We start from the raw sequence: 23627 nt of genomic DNA, 5'->3' as shown, positions 1-23627 counted from the left end.
CCTATCAACATATCCTTCCATTCCTTTCTCCCTCATGTACTTATCTAGCTTCCCCTTAAATGCATCTATGCTTTTTGCCTCCACCACTCTATGTGGTGGCGAGTTCTACATTCTCACCACTCTCTGAATAAAGAAGTTTCTCCCGAATTCCTTATTGGATTTATTAGTGACTCTCTTATATTTATGGTCCCTAGTTTTGGATTCCCCCACAATTGGAAACATCTTTTTTACATCTTAACTTCTTAATAATTTTTAAAAAGACCTCTATCAGGCCAACCTCAGCCTTCTCTTTTATAGAGAAAAGAGCCCCAGCCTATTTAGTTTTCCTGGCTTTGGGGTGTCCTGAGGTTGTGAAAGTTGTAAATGCAAGGTTTTCTTTCTTCTTTAGAGGTGGTGTTTCTATTATTCACAGAGAGAGAGTTTCTGCCACAGTTTGTTGCCAAAGGATTTGCTTTTGATTTGTACATGGGTAAGCTACAAGTATCACAAAGTTTGAGCATTAACACCTGATGAGGCGGGTTTCATACCGAAACAAAAGCGCTTATCACTTTGATTACCAAAAGTGCTTGAGGCCGAGCACCTGAAGGTGATAAAGACTTTGAAACATCACTGAATTGGTTACTATGCAATTTTCACAACTAGACACATACGCTAGTAAAGTGAGTTTAACACATTGATTGGCAAAGGGGGCTTAGTACACTGTTTTAGCAAGGCAGGACTGTGTTTAAATGAATAAATCCAGAGAGTTATTGATTCAATAGGGACAACTATCATAGGAAAAGGAATTTGTGCATGGAGATTTTATTCTCTTAAATGTTTTATTCTTTCATCAGTTATTCATTTAAGTTGGCTTGACTATACTTTGAAGGAGAAAAAAGTTGGAAAATAAAAAATAACTTAAAGGAAAAAAGCAGTTTCCTGCCCTGGTTTTTGATGCAGTTGGGGTTGCCAACCCACCTGGATTGTCCGGGAGTCTCCAGGAATGGAAGATTCATTTCCCAGTCACTCCTGCTAGCAACATGGGAAAAAAGCCTGTACGGCTATGTACTTTTACTGCTCACACAACAGCTGCTGGTGCTAAACCCTTCTTGCGTATCGCCTCCTCGAGGATCTGCAGTTACAACTTTCTGTCTCCTGTTGACAATTTCTTAACCATTCTCTGCCTCCGATTGCAAGAACCAGCCTAGAATTTCCTCATAGCTGGCACCTCTCCGCCAGTGCAACTTCATCATAACTGTGTTTCTGCTGCACTTCCAGCAAAGTTATGGCAGCAGACAGAGCAAGGCCAGCCATGAGGAAATTCCAGGCTTAACCTAGTAAGAATTACAACTGTCCGACCGAGTGCAGCCTGCAACTGGTAAGTGAAATTGTTATTCTGAAAAAAAGTGACAGAAAGGGTCTTTTTTATGCAATCTGATTTGACTATGCGCCAAAAACCCTGTGCTCCAAATTGCTTACTGTGTCTAGTAAACGTAGCTGTGAAGCATGTTTTGTCCCAGGGGCCAGGGTCATATTTGGAGTCGATTTTAATTGTTCACCTAGCGCCGTGTGCTTTCTGCTCTTTCACTATAACAATTTAAAGGAAAGAAACTGGTTATGAGACAAACAAAAGTTTCCTCCATGGAGTTGCCCGAACTAGAGACAGCATTACAAATAGTGCAGCTCTTCTCAATCAGCAGACACAGATTCATTTGCTGAGCCTGGATTAAGGTGCCAGAGTTCTGTATTAAAATAAGGCCCTTTCTCTCTCATTTTTACATTGTAAAACTAATTTATTTTATAGCATATTACATAATTGTTACAATAAAGTAGCTCTCTAAGCTATGCAAAGTTGCTGATGTAAATGGGTAGTTTGCCATAGATTTTGTCCTTGGGCATTTCAATCCTAGAACACAAATGTCTGCACAATATGATACCAAAACATTTCTGTCCAAATCGTGCATCAAGTTTTAAAAAAATCTTGTGTAATATAACACAATTATCTTGCATTAGCTTAGGAATGCTAGAGTATTGAGATATTCAACTAAGGTAAATGCAATAACATTTGCAAACAATGGGCAAATGTCACGTAATCAAATGTTGCATGATCAAATGTCACGTAATCACACATCACGTTAACAAATGTCACATGATCAAATCTCCAGGAATGAGTCCAACCAGAGTGGTGAAAAAAGGATTAAAACTGTTCCAAGACTGTTCAGAGCCTCCATCCGATTGGATTTTGTTTATTGATTCCACCACTTTATGGCTATATGCTGCTTCTACACTGTGAAAGGCATTTTGGATGGTAGGACCACATTTAAAATGTCAAGCCAGAGCCTCAGTACTTTTCCTCCAGGTTGTTCTCCCCACCCCATTACTTATGCTGGGTCATGGTTCTATAGGTACCCTGTGATAACTTACCCAACTGGGCCATTTTACATGTATGAGCCTAGACAGAGAGTGTTAACAGGCTGTTCCACCCGTGGGGATCATCATAGCTAAGTTTGAGCTGGTCCTGACTTAATATGCAACCCTGGCTGATTTTGGCCTCACCCATCTGAGGGGAATTAAAAGCAATTGTAACATCCTTACCACTGGCTTAGCTGAGATCAGCTAGCTAGCATAGACTGGGAATTGAATATGTCCGAACACACCATGCAGTGCTTTTATAACTAGTGCCTCAATACTAACACTCCTTCTACCCCCTTCCGTAGGAACACATGGTAAATCTGACACAGTGTTGCTACAGGACAGAGGGGGAGGGAAAGGAGGTTGTATGATTTACAGGCTGTACAGTGGCAGGCCAATGTAAAGAAGAGTCCTGTCCTAATATCTTATATTTTTCAGTAGGTTATATGCTAAGTAATGTGATATCTTCAGCCTAAGCTAATTAAACATTAAAACCGGTATGTTAGGAGAATCACACAAGTCTGAGAAAAATATTCATTACTTTCCACTCTGGGATTTTGATATTTCTGTTACTTTAATTTGAATAAAACAATGACAAAATAATCTGCTGGTTGAACTGATGTCCTTGTCTGAACAAAGGCTCCCAGGCCACTAGAAACCTACACTTAGCAGTTACATAGCAAACAAAATTGACGTTGAAATGTAACTATAAAGTTGCCACAACTTAGTGCCATACAGATAGCTTTTCAAGAAATTCAGTGGACTGTGCAATTGCAAACCAGTATTTTAGAAGCCATTTGCCAGCTCCAGCTATGGGCTCTCAAACCAGATGGCCACGAGTTTGAATCCCAATCTGGAGTGACATTTGAACTTGTCTGCTTGCAGTGGGTGTTTTGCCAATTCTCAATTGGACAATTAGATGAAGTAGTTACAGAAGCCGAGCACTCCTTTTCAAGCAAGAAGGAAAATGTGGCAGGAATCGTTCCACACTATACTAAAACCCAATCCCAATGAGGGGAGTAGTCGAGAAGTGAGTGTTCCTGAACAATCCTAATGGAGAAAAGTGGAAGGGAGGATAATCTTTTTAAAACTTGGTTCGTAAATTTATGAAATCAAACTTTAGGCATTCAGAGATTGCTATAGTTATAAAAGATTTTCAGAGAACTCTTTGGTCCAATCAAGAGATCAAAAATGCTCGGGGCACACAGCCCCAGATAGTAAGTACACCAAAGGTGTAGATAATGGAACAATTTCTGTACAAACCAGAATATCACATTACTGGAATTTTAGGGTCTGCCAATATTTGAATATTTTACAGCACAGAAGGAGGTCATTCAGCCCATCGTGCCTGTGCAGGCTCTTTGAAAGAGCTTTCCAATTAGTCCCATTCCCCTGCTCTTTCCCCATATCCCTGCATGTTTTTCCCCCTTCATTTATCCAACTCCTTTTTTGAAAGTTATCATTGAATCTGCTTCCACCACACTTTCAGGCAGCGCATTTCAGATCAAAACAACTCACAGTGTAAAAAAAATTCTCCTCATCTCCCCTCTGATTCTTTTGTCAATTACCTTAAGTCTGTGTCCTCTGGTTACCAACCCCCCTGCCAGTGGAAACAGTTTCTCCCTATTTACTCTATCAAAAACCCTCAGAATTTTGAACACCTCTATTAAATCTCCCCTTAACCTTCTCTGCTCTAAGGAGAACAATCCCAGCTTCTCCAGTCTCTCCACATAACTGAAGTCCCTCATCCCTGGTACCATGCCAGTAAATCTCCTCTTCACTCTCTCCAAGGCCTTGAAATCCTTCCTTAAGTGTGGTGCACAGAATTGGACACAATACTGCAGCTGAGGCCTAACCAGTGATTTTCTAAAGGTTTAGCATAACTTCCTTGCTTTTGTACTCTGTATTATAAGGGACATCTGACAAGTTGCTAATGCATTCTCAGTTTGCTTTTGTAAATCTGTTTCTCATATAACAAAACAGATCAGTTGATGCTTGACTTTTGATCTATGCAGCAAGACCTGGACAACATCCAGGCTTGGGCTCATAAGTGGCAAGTAACATTCGCGCCAGATAAGTGCCAGGCAATGACCATCTCCAACAAGAGAGAGTCTAACCACCTTCCCTTGACATTCAACAGCATTACCATCGCCGAATCCCCCACCATCAACATCCTGGGGGTCACCATTGACCAGAAACTTAACTGGACCAGCCATATAAATACCGTGGCTACGAGAGCAGGTCAGAGGCTGGGTATTCTGCGGCGAGTGACTCACCTCCTGACTTCCCAAAGCCTTTCCACCATCTACAAGGCACAAGTCAGGAGTGTGATGGAATACTCTCCACTTGCCTGGATGAGTGCAGCTCCAACAACACTCAAGAAGCTCGACACCATCCAAGATAAAGCAGCCCGCTTGATTGACACCCCATTCACCACCGGCGCACTGTGGCTGCAGTGTGCACCATCCACAGGATGCACTGCAGCAACTCGCCAAGGCTTCTTCGACAGCACCTCCCAAACCCGCGACCTCTACCACCTCGAAGGACAAGGGCAGCAGGCGCATGGGAACAACACCACCTGCACGTTCCCCTCCAAGTCACACACCATCCCGACTTGGAAATATATCGCCGTTCCTTCATTGTCGCTGGGTCAAAATCCTGGAACTCCCTTCCTAACAGCACTGTGGGAGAACCGTCACCACATGGACTGCAGCGGTTCAAGAAGGCGGCTCACCACCACCTTCTCGAGGGCAATTAGGGATGGGCAATAAATGCCGGCCTTGCCAGCGACGCCCACATCCCGTGAACGAATTTAAAAAAAAGTCAGCATTGCATTAGCTAATCTCAGCCAGATTGGAGGAAGGGGCAACTACAATTGCTTCATTGCCACTGGGATAGGTAGTAGAAAAATCAGTCATGGTTCCCACTCTTGATTGCTACCCAGTTATTTCTGCTAGAAAATGTCCATGTGTGGACATTGGGTGAAGCCAGGATGAGGATAAACTGTGATGCTCCCCATGATTAAATAGCCTGCTGACTCATACAGTCTTAACACATCTGAAAACAACCACATGGGCGAGGAGCTGGAAAGTGGCCGCTATCCACGGAACTACTGCAACATGAATCAGTGCCTTTAGGTTAGATGGGGATAATGATTAGAAAACAATCCTAGATTAAATAGTGATACAGTATAGTTTTATCAGCTGCTATGCAGCTAAGTTTGGAGTGTACGCAATGCAAATTTAACTTCTTAGCATTAGTCAGAGTTTGCTGCTTAAAAGAGGTTTTACATAACTACCAAAAGCTAGCAAACAAGTCAATTCTGCAAATCAATTTAATGTAAAATATGGTCAACTGGAGAACAGATGTTTTGTATATATATGATTTTAAAATGTTGTATGAAGCCCACATAGTTAAAAAGAGAAACTCATGGAATTCCAATTATCCAGACTTGCTCCCTTATGGCCCCATAATGTTTTACAGTCCAGGTTCAGAATTTTGCCAGTAGAAAATACCTAAGCAGCCTTTACAATCCCTATCCAGTTTCCAGTATTCTTTTTGCTTTTTGTGAATGAGTGGATTTTCCTATGGTTTTATTGGAACAGGAAATTCTAACAGACTGACGTCATCAAGTCAGGGATTACTGCAGCCTCCACTTAGAGGATACTGCTTTCCATGTGACTTACTGTACTTCAGTGAATAACTAATAGTTTTCAATTCTCAAGCCATTTAAGATTTTAGGAAATGGATCATTCATGGGAAAAAAAGAGAAATTAATCACCACTCCTATTAACTTCAATTTTTCAGTGACTTACTTACAGTTCTCCACCCATACAAAGCACTATCATTGCATTTTTGTGCTATCTGTATAGAATTTCCATTTGTTCAGCAGAGGGTCAATGAACTCATGAAAGAATTGTTAAAGGGGTAGTTTTGAACTTGTCTATTGGCTCAATAGCTAATGCACTGTCTGCCATGGTACGTAGTAATACATATCAGGAAGATTCCAGATTCGACTCCTGGTCTTCTGTTGAGTTAGCTGAACTGAATTAGAATTGTGGTAAGGGCTCGACAATTGGCCTCAATGCTCTGGACTGGGAAAGAGAAACATCAGCCAGGGAGTCTGCTCCTGATCACAATTGGGTCACCCTTGGTCGAGTGCATGTGTCGGGTGAGGGCAGGATACCACCTCATGGTGAAATAGTCTATTGACACTCACATGAAGAATGGCTGCTTCAATGAAGTATCAGAGGTTTACCAGCACTTATGGAGCTATACCCTATTATAAACTGGATAGCCAAGTGGTGAAGAATCAAATACTAGCGCCTGGCCTTCAGTTACTTCCACACCTTTATTCACAGAAATCCCTCTTACTTACACACACACACACACACACACTGCAGCAACTCGCCAAGGCTTCTTCGACAGCACCTCCCAAACCCGCGACCTCTACCACCTAGAAGGACAAGAGCAGCAGGCGCATGGGAACAGCACCACCTGCACGTTCCCCTCCAAGTCACACACCATCCCGACTTGGAAATATATCGCCGTTCCTTCATTGTCGCTGGGTCAAAATCCTGGAACTCCCTTCCTAACAGCACTGTGGGAGAACCGTCACCACACGGACTGCAGCGGTTCAAGAAGGTGGCTCACCACCACCTTCTCGAGGGCAATTAGGGATGGGCAATAAAATGCTGGCCTTGCCAACGGCGCCCACATCCCGTGAACGAATAAAAAAAAACACACACCACACCCAAGCTCAGCTCTCATATGAAAAGGATACAAGTGAGTCCCCAATTGACACAGACCACCTGAGTACAATTAACATTGATTGATATAAATCACATGATGCAATTAACCTACCCGAGTAAGAGTGGGCATTTTAAGGAAAAGGGGGAAGAATTTGTCATTGTTATCACATAAAATGTTCTTGGAAGACATTTTGCCATGTTTGTACTTGTACACAACCTGTGACTTTCTGGCAACATTGTGTTGCAAGTTTAATTTAATTTTTGTTTTTTCAAAAGTTTTTAATAGAAACACCAAAAGTGTTTCACAGATCAGGCATACCACCTTAAAATCAGTTTGGTCATGCCTGGAATCCATATAATGTGAATATCTCTCATCGCCATCATAAAAATAAAGGGGCCTGTAAAAATGGAATAGAATTTTTTCTTATGTATGTCAGACATCAAAACAGACATATACAGCTATCACTCCCATCACAATGGTAACTCAGTCTGATTTAGAATCCATATTTGAATCTTTCCAGATTCATCCTCTTCAGTGACAGGGCTTTACTCCCCCTCCTTTGTTAGGATGACCTCCAGGGAGAAAAAGCAGGACCACTACTTCCTCTGCACGTCAAGGACTTTGCATTTGTGGTATACCTCCCCCCCACCTCCCCACCCCCACCCTGAAGTCCTCTGCTTTTGGTGGTTTGTGGTAATAATTTTGTTTGAACCTCTGTCTTACATCCTTCTGTGTTCTTTTGACAATAAACATGGAGATATGGTGTTGATTATGTCTGTGACAGATGTGCTCTATGGGAGCTAGTCCGTATGCTTCTAAGCACGCAGTTTTAATTTTAAAACTTCTTGCACAATAACCCCGAATTTATTTTCTATGAAATGCTTTTTCCTCTGTAGTGTTCCTTCCTCATCTGCCATCCTCACCCTCTACTGCCAGAATGAGGGTTACCACCCATCTAACATATGCAGAGGAAATGATGATCCTGATTTTTTTTCCCTGGAGGTCATCTTAACAATGGAGAGGGAGGAGAACCAGGCCAGTGTGTCAGTGAGGGGGATGATTTTGGAAACTATCATACAGCTGGGAGGATCCAAATATGGATTCTAAATCAGACTGAGTTATCAATGTGACATATCTATCAGCTGTGTTGTCTAACACACAAAGGAAAACATTCTATTGCAGTTTTCCATTGCACAAATAATGTTGCTTAATCTACCCCATGCATTTTGTTTGCACAGACAATGCTGACCACAGCTTTGATTGGCTGTGTGATGTTACTGAATGTGGAAATACAATCCAGTTAGAGGGGAAATTTGAAGGATTTCAGGAAGGTGGAATTTTCACCTGCTGTAAGTCATCACACACAAAGGTATATCAGATAACTCAGCACAGACCAGCGACTGAACCTGGAATCTTCCTGATTTTTATGGGTTCAGTACCACCACATACTCATGAGCCATCTGGGGAGAATAAAGGCCAACTTTATTACAGGTGCACTGTTGCTAAAAGTCCTAGTTATCCTATGTGAGGAAGAGGGAATTTATTAATACAGCACTGGAGATGTTGCCAAAATTGTTACCACCATATCAAAAGCAAAATACTGCAGATGCTGGAAATCTGAAATAAAAACAGAAAATGCAAGAAAAGTTCAGCAAGTGAGGTAGCATCCGTGGAGAAAGAATCAGAGTTAACGTTTCAGGTCGAAGACCTTTCGTCAGAACATGATACCAGCATGGTAGGTGGCATTAAGGGTGGTAGTAGAAAGAACGGATTTGCATTTACAAAGCACTTTTCTCAATGTCCCAAATGTTTCACAGCCAATCAAGTACTTTTCATGTGGTCACTGTTTTAATGTAGTGAAACAATTTGTTGACTACTTTGTTTTTGACACAGACTCCTGCTAGAAATTGTATGTGTGAACACTGGGCTAGTCAAATAGCCTGCTGATGCTCACTGTCTCAACTCACATGTAATGAATCACCACTTGAGCAAAGTACCAGATGGAGGATGGCACCCATGAAACCAAACCAACATGAGTTTGTGCCTTCAGGAGAGATGGGGAGAAAATGTATATATATGAAAGACACTGTCCACACACACAGTGACCCCAATTTTAAAGGGGGAGGTGGGGTGGACACAGTACGTGAGAGGCCCAAAGTGGATGGAGGTAGCGAGGCTTGGCTGATTATAACTTAAGGGCCACATTTGAACAATTGAGATTGGTGTCCCGCTTGACCAGCGGAATTGAGACGGGAGCCAGCCGCCACCGGGGACCTAAGGGAACGGGCCCCGGCATAAGGCAAGTGCTGGGGTGGGAGATCCCAAACAGATGCCTGTGTGAGGAGAGAGCAGGAGGGTTGGGGCAAGAGAGGCCCAAGGATTTCTTCCTGCTACTCCGCAGATTCAAAAATGTAACTTATCTTGGCCTCATCTGACCACTCTGCTGAATCCCGCCAGGTTGCTCTGGCGGCTTTGACACCAGGCGGGTCTCCCCCTGAGTCTTCGTAAGAATCGCGTTGCATCGTAGCACCGATAACTTGGAGCTGACTTCAAAATCTGTGAAGATAAGATGTCGCTGGGCAGTAACGGTGCGGCCTCAGGCCGCTAAGTGGATTCAGCCTGATCTGAACCCCTGCCACACACCATTCTCGCTGGGCGCAGAAGATTAAAATCAACCCCAGTCTCTGTTTTTAAAAAAATCACTCAATATAAATTTTACCTGAATAAAACTTTTGAAATTCGTCCTCTAGCTTTTCTTCAAATATTTCTTACGAACAACCAAATCGGAGAGAGCAGATTTTTTTATCATTTGGCTAGCTAAACACTACTGATGCCACCATGGAAATTGTGTACACTGCACATGCTTAGACTTCAGGACTGCACCGATCAAAAGTATCAAGTGCACACCCAGGCTTTTGGGGGAGCCAGAGACTTTTATGGAATAAATTTAATAAAGGTATTAAAAAAAAACAAAGAAAAAATTAGTGGATATGTTTGATCATATTATTGTGTAATATGTCATTTTTTTGAATTTTGAATTTTGTTTAAAACCTTATTTTAGCCAATAGAAATTTTGATTACTCAGAATAGTTTTGACATTTAAAGTTTTACAGGAAGCAAGGTTTTGTGGACAGGAAATGCCATTTGCAAGTGTTTAAAAATATATAGATGTCTGTGAGGAGACTGGATGACTACACTTTTTTTTATCTCTTGGTTTGAATCTAGTCCAGATTAACGGACTTTATCCTTCACTCATGCTCTCTATGGCTATAAGAGTTCTATAATGTACAAAATAACTTCACTACACCATATGGTGCACTTATTAATTGAGTCATCAAGCGAGGTAACAAAGTTTTTATAAAAAGTAGGAATGTTGCTTTTTTAATGACTGGTATTCAGAATTATGCTAGAAGTCTCACTCTTCCTTTATTAGGTCTCTATCTTTATTTGGTTGTACTTAATATATCTCTTTCTCTATACAGTATCTCTTTTTTAGAACTTTCTCTATGGAGTCATTCACAGTGGCACTCACAAAAGGCTACATGCCAAGTCAAGGTTCATAGAAAATATGTAAACATGAACTACTGGCAGACACAAACTCAGAAGTTTGCTTTGCTTGTAAGAATATCAGCTACAGGAAACTGCTAACTGTTAAAGCATTTTTATTGTGGTAGTCCTATATATAGTTACAAAGATTGACAGAAGCAGTTTCTAGGTGATCCCTACCAATGCTAATAAGAGCAAGATAAAACATGAAATGAGAAAAAGACATTCAGCCCATCAAATTCAATTAAAAGATCATGTACAGTCTGCATTAACATCTGGTCTATTCTGCTTATTTCATTTCCTGAGGAAACATTTTGTGAAGTTTGTCCTTGAACCCATAAGGTCAATTAAGAAGAACTCCAGAATATTTACCTAACATGTCCTACATTTTAAGTCCTTGGCATAGGCTGCCATTTTGTTTGTTCACACAAATTATGTTTTTTTTCCACTTTTTTTGGTATTTTTAATCCAATTTCAGATTTTCCACCTGATTTTTGGGGCACATGGGGCCCCCGGTGGACTTTTGGCTAACCTAATTCCAATTTGACCTTGGACCATGGCCTACCCAGTCCGGGCCTGCCCGTTTCCTTTCCTAAATAGTGGTAAGCTGGCACAGGCCAACTCATCAACCCGTTGCTGGCGGCCAGATTGGCATTGTGGCTATCTGCCGCCTCCCTCTCCCTCCACTCCCTCCTCAGTTTCAAACATAACTACAGGTACGGAAGTGTCCTAGTTATGATACTGGACTAGTCATCCAGAGGCCTGGTTCAAACCCCATCATGGTAGTTTGAGAATTTGAACTCCATATAAGAAAAAAATCTGGAAATAAAAAAAAAGCTAGTACTAGTAAAAATGAACATGAAACTGTCAGATTGTCGTTTTAAAACCCAACTGGTTCACTAATGTCCTTTAGGGAAGGAAATCTGACTTTCCAATCGGCTGAGGCTCCTGCTATCGGTAGGTGGGGACTTCATAAATATTATAATGTCAAGGTCCAGTGACATCATTCAGACCCCAACGCAAATTTAACCTATAAATAATTGCACGAATCGCACACAGTCTCGGAAACGCAAGTGAAATGAGTATGGTAGTGTTTTGGTTACGTTACTAGACTGGTAATCCAGAGGCCTGGACTAATAATCTAAAGAATGTGAGTTCAAATCCAACCATGGTGGTTTGAGAATTTGAATTCAGTTTAAGAAAATACCTGGAAATAAAAAGCTGGTATCAGTAAAAGTGACCATAAAGCTGAGATACTAAATGAATACTTTGCATCTGTCTTTACCAAGGTAGAAGATGCTGCCAGAGTCTTAGTAAAGGAAGATATAGTTGAGATACTGGATGGGATAAAAATTGATAAAGAAGAAGTACTTGAAAGGCCAGCTGTACTTAAAGTAGATAGGTCACCTGGTCCGGATGGAATGCATCCTAGGTTGCTGAGGGAAGTACTGGTGGAAATTGAGGAGGTACTGGCCATAATCTTCCAAACATCCGTAGATACGGGGGTGGTACCAGAGGACTGTAGAATTGCAAATGTTACACCCTTGTTCAAAAAAGGGTATAAGGATAAACCCAGCAACTATAGGCCAGTCAGTTTAACATCAGTGGTGGGGAAACTTTTAGAAACCATAATCCGGGACAGAATTAACAGTCACTTGGACAAATGTGGATTGATTAGGGAAAGCCAGCACGGATTTGTTAAAGGCAAATCATGTTTAACTAACCTGATAGAGTTTTTTGATGCGGTAACAGAGAGGGTAGATTAGGGCAATGCAGTTGATGTGATGTATATGGACTTTCAAAAGGCATTTGATAAAGTGCCGCATGTGATGCTTATCATCAAGATTGCGGTTCACAGAATAAAGGAGGCAGTAGCAACGTGGATACAGAATTAGCTAAGTGACAGGAAACAGAGAGTAGTGGTGAACGGTTGTTTTTCGGACTGGAGGGAGGTGTCCAGTGGTGTTCCCCAGGGGTCGGTGCTGGAACCACTGCTTTTCTTGATATATATTAATGACTTGGACTTGGGTGTACAGGGCACAATTTCAAAATTTGCAGATGACACAAAAATTGGAAGGGTAGTAAACAGTGAGGAGGATAGTGATAGATTTCAAGAGGATATAGACAGTTTGGTGGCATGGGCGGCAACGTGGCGGATGAAATTTAATGCAGAAAAATGCAAAGTGATACATTTCGGTAGGAAGAATGAGGAGAGGCAATATAAACTAGAGGGCACAACTGTAAAAGGGATACAGGAACAGAGAGATCTGGGCGTATATGTGCACAAATCGTTGAAGGTGGCAGGGCAGGTAAAGAAAGCGGTTAAAAAAGCATATGGGATCCTGGACTTTATAAATAGAGGCATAGAATACAAAAGTATGGAAGTCATGATGAACCTTTATAAACACTGGTTCGGCCACAACTGGATTATTGAGCCCAGTTCTGATCACCTTACTTTAGGAAAGATGTGAAGGCCCTAGAGAGGGTGCAAAAGAGATTTAATAGAATGATTCCAGGGATGAGGGACTTTAGTTACTTGGATAGACTGAAGAAGCTGGGGTTGTTCTCCATGGAACAGAGACAGTTGCAAGGAGATTTGATAGAGGTATTCAAAATCATGAAGGGTCTAGACAGAGTAGATAGAGAGAAACTGTTCCCATTGGTGGAAGGGTCAAGAACCAGAGGACATAGATTTAAGGTGATTGGCAAAAGAACCAAAGGTGACATGAGGAAAAACTTTTTTACACAGCGAGTGGTTATGATCTGGAATGTACTGCCCGAGGGGGTGGTGGAGGCAGATTCAATCATGACCTTCAAAAGGGAACTGGATAAATACTTGAAAGGCAAAAATTTGCAGGGCTACGCGGATAGGGCAGGGGAGTGAGACTAGCTGGATTGCTCTTGCATAGACCAGGCGTGGACTCGATGGGCTGAATGGCCTCCTTTCGTGCTGTACCCTTTCAATGATTCTATGATTCTAAGCTGTTGGATTGTCTTAAAAATCCAAATGGCTCATTAATGTCATTTAGGAAGGGAACCTCGCTGTCCTTACCCGGTCTGGCCAAATGTGACTCCAGTCCCAACCTGATTGACTCCTAACTTCCCTCTGAAGTGGCCTAGCGAGCTACTCCATTGTATTAAACTTGCTACTGCAACAGTTCAAGAAGATGGTCCATACCCACCTTTTCAGGGCAAGTAGGGATGGGCAATAAACATTGGCCTTGTCGGTAAATGAATTAAAAATAAATTTATCAGTTGTAGTATTCAAGCTCGAACTTACCACCTTTGGCCTTACAATGTGACCCCTCCCCAACCCAAAACATCTGATCCCCTCAATCTTGGACCCCTGCCCTTCTTACTGCATCTTTCTTTCCCCATTAGTGCTCTCTTCCAAGCATCTGATCCTTCTGCTAGATAAACCATTCTGACCTCTTTACAAACACATAAAGTAATTACATGATACAAACTCTTGAAGTGCCGTAACAATCTTAAGTACCTGTTTTCACCTTAGTAATCTTAAAAAGGCTTTTAGTTTTTTCAACTTACCATTCATATTGGTGTAGGTGGTACGATTAAATCTTCCACATTGAAACCATTTACGTGATCATGGAGACAGCAGGAGCAATGCCAAAGGAGATCAGCTAGCAATATGTTTAAAGTCATGTGCAAGCATATCCTGTAATTAACTCACTTATTTCCTGTAACACTTTTCACACCCCACTTTGTTCATAACACCCTTCTTATAATAAAATAGTGTATTCTCTGACTCACTGTGAGCAATGCTATGGGGAATCATATAATATAATATATTGCAATGATTTTTAGCATATAACTCGACAGACAGTTTCAAATCCTATTGCTTTTCTTAACACAAGCAAATCGAGGCAAACCTCATGTGAAGTCCCACTTAGCTCCTGACTTAAAGCAATTTTAGTATAGCCATTCTATTTGTGTATAAGTGTGGCTGGAAACAACTCTTGTCCAACAACCAAATCAGTGTTCATTCCAATATTCTGGGTTGTTTCTTTTTCTTCTAATTGTCCAAGTTAAACATAACCTATCTATGCATTGAGAAAGTTCAAGGCGTGCCAAAAGTCTCTAAAAGGCCTGCACATTATTTTGAATGGCCAATAGCCTTATATCAACAGTGGAAAGGAATTATTCCCACATTCTGAAACTGAGGATTACAACCAAACTTTATTTACCCAGAGAGATTCACCTTCAAATTACAGCCAGTCAGGAAGAACACATGACTATATTTGGAATGAAAAGAAAAATTGACTGGATCAACAGAGCGATTCCTTAATCAAGTGCCAATGCAATCTCATCAAAGTGTTAAGAGGTATGACAATAGGATTTTTCAATTTTGTTTGTGATTTTGTGGAATGTCACTGGAAGGGGTGGTGTGTGTTTTAAAACATGTCTACAGAGAGAATGGAGCAACTGACAGAATATTTAACAATTCCATTTTACCTGGAATGCCAGTCTACATTCTACAACTGGGGTAAAAAACCCAGCAAAGTCAGAGGTCCGAGGCTCGACCGAAATTGGCCATCGGACTTCATCAGCATATTTCTAGCGAGTTGCGGATACCAATTGGCATCCAGAGGCAGTTTGTCAGTTTGAAGAGGACCAATTTGGGCCGGCTGTCTCACCAGCAGCAACCCTCAGATAAGTCCTGGGGTGGGAAGTGGAGGAGAATGGAGGGCGGGGAGGTCAGGAGCACTCCTACTGCCCCCAGCTCCACATGAAGGTAAGTTTAAGGATAGCTGGTTAGGCCACTAAAAAACTCCAAAATCTGAGCGGAGCATGCCCAGTGCACTCTCCACAGTCCTAACGAATTTCCAGGAGAGGCCATGAAACAGGCTTAAGTCTTCTCATTAGCATATTTAAGGAGCCTAATGGCAGTTTTAGGCAGCCACCGGACTATCGCCCGGCCCAATATGACATCGGACGTATTTCAGCCATCCTTGGGACACGGGAGACAGCACTGGGAAATTAATGCTTTTTGTCCCCATTCTGAGCCCAAAAAATGGGCATAGCGGGATCCAATTTCTCCAGTATTCTGTTTTTACAACAATCCAGCAACTTTCATTGTCATTTTTTTCTGGTGTTACCACAAATTACCAGATTTTTATTAAATTCAATGTCATAACTTGGCCTGGTGGGATTTGAATTAATGAATTCTTGGTTGCTCGTCCACTACCATAACTGCTATACTAGTATAACCAATTTGTAATATATTTTTATTTAATCTATATTTGGCAAATTAATGGCAATCCAAACAAAATCCACCTCACAGGCTGGTTTCAGGTGTGTGGCAGTGTAACCTGCTGGCAGACTCGTGACTGAATCTCTGCACTCCCATCCCCCCCCTGCACCCGGCATACTCCTCAAAACATCTGCTGTTCTATCTGCCACCTGTTTTGGCCCATACTTCAATAAAATGAAAAGTTTAAAAATTGTTCGCCCAAGTGGGTGTGTGCAGTGCATGAGATGTGGCTTGTACACAGTGTGTGTGCATGGGTAGGAATTAATGAAAACAGACTTATTACAAGTAGGGAGCTACCCTGCTGAGGGCAGTATCATCAGGGTAGCTCTGCTTAATCCATCCACATAAATTCAAGTCTATGTACAACAAAAACATGTAACTCTCATTTCAATGATTAAACTTCCATGTCGAGTGACTGCCTGATTGTGGGCGTTTAACCTTTGAGGAACAGCCGTTATGTTTCTGCACCAAGGTAAAAGCTATACCATGATCTTAATCTTGTACTTGACTTAAAGAATTCAGCCTACTTCATTTAAAGCCTACTCTGCTATTTTAGCAGAGGCATGAGCCCATTTTAAAATAAAAGGCTTGTCTCTGATATTGGCAACAGTAATTTCTAAGTTCATAGTGCTCCAGTTATTTCTCTCATTCTATTCAATTTTCCATATTATTCTTCACAGTAAGTTAGAGGATATGTTGTATTATAACATTATGGCTATTTTGTATCCACGGCCACTGATTTACAGTGATTGATTAAATCAAGCTCCATTTTTATTAAATGGAATTTTCCCGATCCTCCTCTATTTTCATGTCGCCGCCCCCCTCCCGACCACTCTCCCTTACCCAGTTTCCCAAAAACTAATACCTCTCAATTGCCCGCCCCTTCAAATATCTATTAAATTCACCCTTAAATTTTCCAACATTGTCTGCCTTCACTGTCTCCCTGGGTATGCTTTTACTTGTTCACCACCTTCTGCATAAAGTAGTTGACCTGGAATTTCCACAGACCTTGGCGAGGGGACAGAAATGCAACAGGGCAAGACTTCTGCCTGCTGCTTTGGCCTCTCAATGACCCTGTCCCAAATTGCAGGGATGGGATCATTACCATAATCAGGGCAGGCAAAACATGCCTTTAGACACAAATGCCTGCCTAACTGGAATCTCACTTTTCATTAAAAACAACTAATAAATGACAGCCAAGATCTATGGTTGCCAAATATGTACATAGGAAATTAATTTGCCAATTTCTAGTCTGTCAGAGCATTCTCAGTGTCCATTGACTCCTTCAAAATGACCCTCTGAGCTTCACAGATCTCCGCCATTGTCTCTAGAAGTACAGTATTCTGGTTTGGTTCATCTGTCTCAGGGGATTTATTGGTTCTCAGCCTCTTTAGCATATTTAGAACTTTTACATACACAGGGTCATCTCTTACAGAATCATATTGCTGATCAGTGAGGTAACTGCAGTGTGTTGTATGCAACTAAGCCATATTGGAGAAGGGCCTTGAATTTGATCCCTGGTCTGTGTTGATGTCTGTCGCTGTCAGTCAGGATGGTGATTGGGCAGTACAATTGGCCTCAGTCTACCCGTAGAATCATAGAAAATTTACGGCACAGGAGGCCATCAAGCCCATCTTGTCCGCACCAGGGAGGAGGAAAAAAAATAGCCAAACGGCCTACTGTCAGTGACTTCAGGAGAGAAGACAAAAAAAGACACTCTAAAAATAAGTTTGAAAATATATTGATTTTGGAATGCAACTAAACAAAATGAGGCTATACATGACAATATATGCAGATGATTCATCTCAAACAGTAGTTTCTGAATGTATCCCTCTACATCTAGCCCTATCTGGTATAAGAAACTCCTGTAGCGAGTCTCACTTCACAACCCACATGCTCACTGTAGGAGTTGGATTGGCCATAAAATTGTAAAGACCTTTGCGATGACTCACCTGCTTCCTGGTGAGAGCAGTCTTGGGATGGGAAAGACATTTAAAATGAATTTTCATGTAAAGTAAAAAACTGTTAAATACATTACATTTAAAAGAAAATTATGGTTTAATATATTAAAAATCATATACAATAAAGATCTTAAATGTTTATGACTTAAATACATAAATGTCTGTGCAAAGGCATTTAGCATTTTAAGACTTTCAATTGGATTGGGATTCTGGATATGTTGCAAGGAGTCAGCTTTATGCACTTAACATCAGGAAGTGACTGCAGTTGTTACAGGAGCAGTCATAATGTTGTGTCATCTCCTGAGACCAAGTACAATGCATACAACAGTATTATTTATACAGCATTGGCAATGACACAAGTTCAGCCAGGTCAGGGTAAAATTACACATGAGAGCTTACTCCTTTTGAATTTGGAGTTCTCAAAGTTGAGATATTGGGAAAGTTTGAAGATCCAATTCTAGTTCTAGCTAGTTCATGACTCTTGTATGATTGCCAAGAAACACAAAAACAACTCGGGTCACTATGCCACCTGGGATCAGATCTATAAGTCTCCAAGGGATTTCTCTCATCCTGCCAATACCACTTGAGAAAACAGACACGTACTCCACTATTATACCACCAAGATTTGAACTAGGGTTGCTAACCCTCCAGGATTAGTCTGGAGTTTGCAGGGATTGAAGATTAATCTCTTGGACACTGCTGCAAGCAACCTGGGAGAAAAATCATAGGGGCATTAAAAAATGGTGTGTTTTTTTTCATTTTCTCTGAATACTTTAGTTTATTAGTTATAAAAATATTAGAGATGGGGAAAAAAGGCTGTTTGACTGGGCGGGGCGGTTGGAGGTGGGAGGTTATGTGATGTAACCTCTGGGAATACGTCCAACCAGAGTTTGCAACCTTAGTTTGAATACCCCACTCCATTAGACCACCGGGGAAACATCACTAGATTGCTAAGAATTCTTATGGCAGGAAAGTAACAAAAATTAGTGCATACTTTTAATGCTACAGTTCTAGATGAAGAAAGTATCCCCTTACCTTCCACCCATCATGATAACAGATAAGTAATCACAGATATGCACAGTACTGATAATTTGGCCTGAAATAGCCCAATTCATAGCACTGTGGGGTTGAATTGGATAGTGGGGGTTGAATTGGATAGTGGTCTTATACTTAGGGTGAATGTAAAATATGGCCTACACTAGGATAACATGAAAGGAAAAGTAAAGTTTGACTACACAATTTTACCCTGCAGAATAAACAGGAACTTTAAAAAATCATACAACAAATAATGTAAATGGTATGCTAAGAATTAACTTACAAATAAATTTTCTCAAATTAACACTTTCTTAAAATAATTGTAATAAAATATTTTAGCGGGGATCTTGTATGTTGATAAAACCTTTGTTTATTGCAAGGCAAGATATGGGAAGTCGGGCAGAAAGTCGTGTTTTGGGTGAATTTCCTCTTGTTCAAAGTATCCATCCTATATTAAGCTGTTTCTTTGCCCGGTCTTGAAATCTGTCTCTTAAGACAGTTATTAGGTGATGGATCCAATCTAATGAGAAATTATATGTGCAATTTACAACTTCCCAGAGTTGTCAGATGAGGAAGCTATCCATTTGGTGGAATCTATCAGCCAAATATCAATTAAATTGGTCTCTCTAAAGAGCAAGGAGGCTCAGTTTGGCCAGGGAGGTCATGGGGATCAGAGTTTATTGCTCCACATCTGGGCCTGTTTCAGTCAACGCCAGCAACCTGAACTACAGATTTAGATTGTCTTTGTGCTTTTTAATCTTTCTCTTCTATAGCATTTTACTTACTCACTTGTCTAATCAAGCTGCTGAGTGGGTGTACCTTCACAGAATAAGATACAGAGATAAGTATAGATGAGCAAAGGCATTTGACTCATCAAACTCTTCCTTCCATAAACACCTACGCCCCATCCCATTCATAGTATTAACTCCATAAACTGCCTCTTGAATAATTCCAGGAGTTTTACCTTCACTACCCTACATGGACACAATGGACCAAGATTTTGTCCCTGCAATTGGCAACTATGACAACAGTTTGTAGCACTAGAACAACAAACATACTTTTATTTTTGCACTACTGGTTGAATACCTAAATACAAAGGCACCAGAGATGAATGGCAACAAATGATACTTACCCTCTAATTGAGTTTTTTAACAAGAGAAATAATGGGAAAAAAAACGTTAAGATTATAAAAAAGCGACTTGCATTTCATCTGTACCTTTTTGCAGTTAAGAGGTCCATAAATGCCAACCTGAAAAAATAGCAACAAAAATTTGAAAAACACCTTCCAAAAGCTGACAACTCAAGAGTGTCCCTGACGTGAGCAAGCAAGTAGTTAAGGGGGCTTTTATAACTTAAGTGACAGGTACACGAGGCAGGCGGAACTTTGAACTTCAGTGAGGGAGTAAAATGAGCGATATCGGATTGGCCGCCAGTTATATACCCCACCCGACTTTTCTTCCACGGAATTTCACTTTCACTAGTTTATGTCAGCGAACGCTGGCACACAGATCAAGCCCCCTGTCAACATGAAACACTGATGCTTCACATGTATGGGGGTTGGGTCCATACTTTTTGTTTTTACCGGTATTGAAAATATGAAAGAAGCACAAGGCCTGCACAGCACTGCCTCTGAGGTTATTGAACAAGGCCGAAATTATATAATCATTTTGCAACAGGATTCTGTATTGTATTTTTGGAAGTTCACTGTGGCCCATTCCAGCCAGAATATCCTGTGCCACTGCCAATTTTGGGGATAGGGAATTAACATGATGCTTCGTTTGTAGCATTGATGATATTTAGCAGTGAGAATTAAAGGAATAGGCTAGTTCAAGATATGTAGCCGAAGGCTGAGTATGTAGCACTCTTTGCCTTTGAATCTGAAGGTTGTAGGTTCAAGCCCCACTCTATGACTTAAACACACAGTGTGGGCTAATGTACCATTGCAATACTGAGGGAGTATTGCATCCTTGCCAGCGCTGTCCTTTGAACGAGACATTAAAAAAGAGTCTGTTTTTTCTGGCACAATTTATAGGAAGCCAGGGCGTTTGCCTGGTGTCCTAGTACGCATTCCTCCCTCAACCAACACCAGTTAAAAAATCAGTTTTATCTTTCATTCATTTAATTGTTGCTGGTGGGATCTAGCTGCATGTAAAATGGCTACCTTGTTTGTCTGCCTAACAATCCCTTCATTTCAGAAGTAATTCATTGTTGTGTGAGGTTCTTTGCGATGAGAGATTATGATAAGATGCTATATAAATGCAAGTCTTTCTTTTTATAGAACCTTGTCCATTGGCCTTATTTTAACAAAGCATTGGAACTATATGCTGCCCATTGCTTCTATATATACTTAAGTATTAAAATAAACTTGTGGAGCACCTAAGCCCAAAATCACCATTTTTGTCTGAAACACTAGTTAGCAGTGGGCATACACAACTACAGTAACTCTGGCAGTTGTTCCCAATGGTGGTTAAGATATCTTTAATTTGTTAAAAGAGTTCCAAAACTGTGTTTATTTTTTATGACAATGTCCCACTGGAAACATGAATAGTATCTTTGTCAAAATATTTTCTGTGCTAAAAATTAAATTGATGGTACATATGTCACTATAAATATTAGCAGAGAAGGTAAAGTACTGTACAACAATTAATTTATATATATATGCGACAAACTGTATTTGTGCTACATATTGCAAAATAAAGATTCTCAATGTGGCCTTGTAATGGGGTACTTTGGTGATCGGATACAGGTTGATACCTTGGACTTACCATAATTCAGTTGGTCAATTGACAAGCTCAGCCATGCGATGGGATGCAGGTGCTGAGCGGACAAGACCCACTACTGCATAACGAGGGAGTAAGAATCTGAGCATAACTCGGCTCTATTGCTTTCATTCCCAGCAGCCAGATCAAGAGGTCTGGCAGATGGTCACCTTTGGCCAATGAATAGTGCACAAAAAAGGTTATGATCACTGTAAAACAGCAAGATGCAAACACTGAGTTCAACAGTTGTCAATAAAGGTTTAATTACATGTGACTACTTTCAATCTTAACCAACACCCACCACAAAATAAATTAATTGGTCATTCATTTCATGGCTGTTTGTGGGATCTTGTTGAAAACAAATTATATGCTGTGCTTGCCTACATAACAACAGTAACCGTGTTTCAAAAATAATTGTGTGAAGTGCTTTGAAACATTTGTCAGAAACATAATAAGGTGATATAAAATGCAAGTTTTTAAAAATCTTTATTGTGGCTTTGATTGATACTATTGCTTCTATTTTTAAAAAATACACCTTTAAGAATTCCATGCTCATTGTGAATTAGCGACACTTCAGTTCTCTCGGAATGTCTTGAGAAAACAATGAAAAGAATGCTTTCTTAAAGTAGTACAATGCCATCTATAGTCAATACAAAGAAAAAAATGTTCAGTATGTCAAAGTCCTCTTAAAAATATCCAACACCTGCCTCCACCCTGAACCACTGTGGTGTTATCCTGCACATGCCCACATTAGTGTTAGATTTAGCATGTTCCTATCAGGCAGTGGAACCACACATCAGCAGGCCTTGATGTGAATGGAGAATGAATGTCTCTTCATGGTGCAGTGTGCCACCTACTGGCCTACTAACAACTCATCCCATATTCAAATTAATTTCTGAAGAAGCTGCATCATAAATATTTTCAAAATGGTGCTAAAATTGACCTCAGTGACCATGGGCTAGCGGGTTGAAAAATAAGCCAGAGTCCCTGTTCCTGGCTGCTATTGAGTGACTCCTTTTGGAAAATCTTTGTGTGTCGACAGATGTTAACAGGGTCAGGTTTAGATGTGATGCATTCTAATGGCCTGCTGATATTCACTGTCTAGTTGCTTCAGTGAGGTTCTAGAGGACGGCCAACACCCATGCCAGCAAGAGTTAGCACCTTCATAAGAAGAGCGGAGAAATTTGGGGAAAAAAATTTCAACGTCAGTATTTTATATAATTCTCGATGTGCTAAATACAGTTCACACTGTAGAGAATTTGCAATGATGTCTAGAACATGATATTACTGTGGATAATAAAGTGTTATCTCACAGCTGCAGTAGAAAGTTAGACCTGTGGTAATTGAAACATGGGGCCCGATATTACCATGGCGACGGGTTTGCAGCGGGGGGGGCGATTGGGCGCGTGGGTAACGTGCCCGGTGAAATCAGTCTGCCCCGCGTGCAATCGCAGGCTGATTGGATCCACTTACCTGTTCTTCCGGGTTCCCTGTTGCTGAGCTGCGCGGCGGGCGGACTGTGCATGCGCAGTAAGGTCTGTCAGCTGGAGGAGCCCTATTTAAAGGGGCAGTCCTCCACTGACTGATGCTGCAAGAAATAGGAAAAATTACAGCATGGAGCAGCCCAGGGGGAAGGCTGCTCCCAGGTTTAATGATGCCTCACTCCAGGTATCATTGGATGGGGTGAGAAGGAGGGGGAGGTCAGAGATCTTCCCTCCGGCGAGCAGGAGGAAGCGGCCTGCCTCTGCCACCAAGAAGGCCTGGCTCGAGGTGGCAGAGGAAGTCACCTGCACCACCAACATATCGCCCACCTGCATACAGTGCAGGAGGCGCTTCAATGACCTCAGGAGGTCAGCCAAAGTGAGTACGCTTACTCATTCCCCTACACTCCGTCTGCCACATCACCGCCCC

The 23627-nt window shown here is 41.2% G+C and overlaps 1 long non-coding RNA gene across 3 annotated transcripts in view; it reads left to right on the top strand.

The window, feature by feature from the left end:
- The window catches only part of LOC137327354 (uncharacterized), a 118911-nt gene that overhangs the window by 12099 nt on the left and 83185 nt on the right, over window positions 1–23627 (top strand). For 2 of the 3 annotated variants that reach the window (XR_010964432.1, XR_010964430.1), the window contains one exon: window positions 14899–15031. The exons of the other annotated variant lie outside the window; for it this stretch is intronic. This is a non-coding gene — a long non-coding RNA (uncharacterized lncRNA). The remainder of the gene's footprint in view (window positions 1–14898; window positions 15032–23627) is intronic. 3 annotated transcript variants of the gene reach the window in all.

Source organism: Heptranchias perlo, chromosome 11 (genome assembly GCF_035084215.1).
Source record: "Heptranchias perlo isolate sHepPer1 chromosome 11, sHepPer1.hap1, whole genome shotgun sequence".
NCBI lineage: Eukaryota > Metazoa > Chordata > Chondrichthyes > Hexanchiformes > Hexanchidae > Heptranchias > Heptranchias perlo.
Note: the sequence above shows the minus strand (reverse complement) of the source record. Positions and strands in the feature narration are given on the sequence as shown.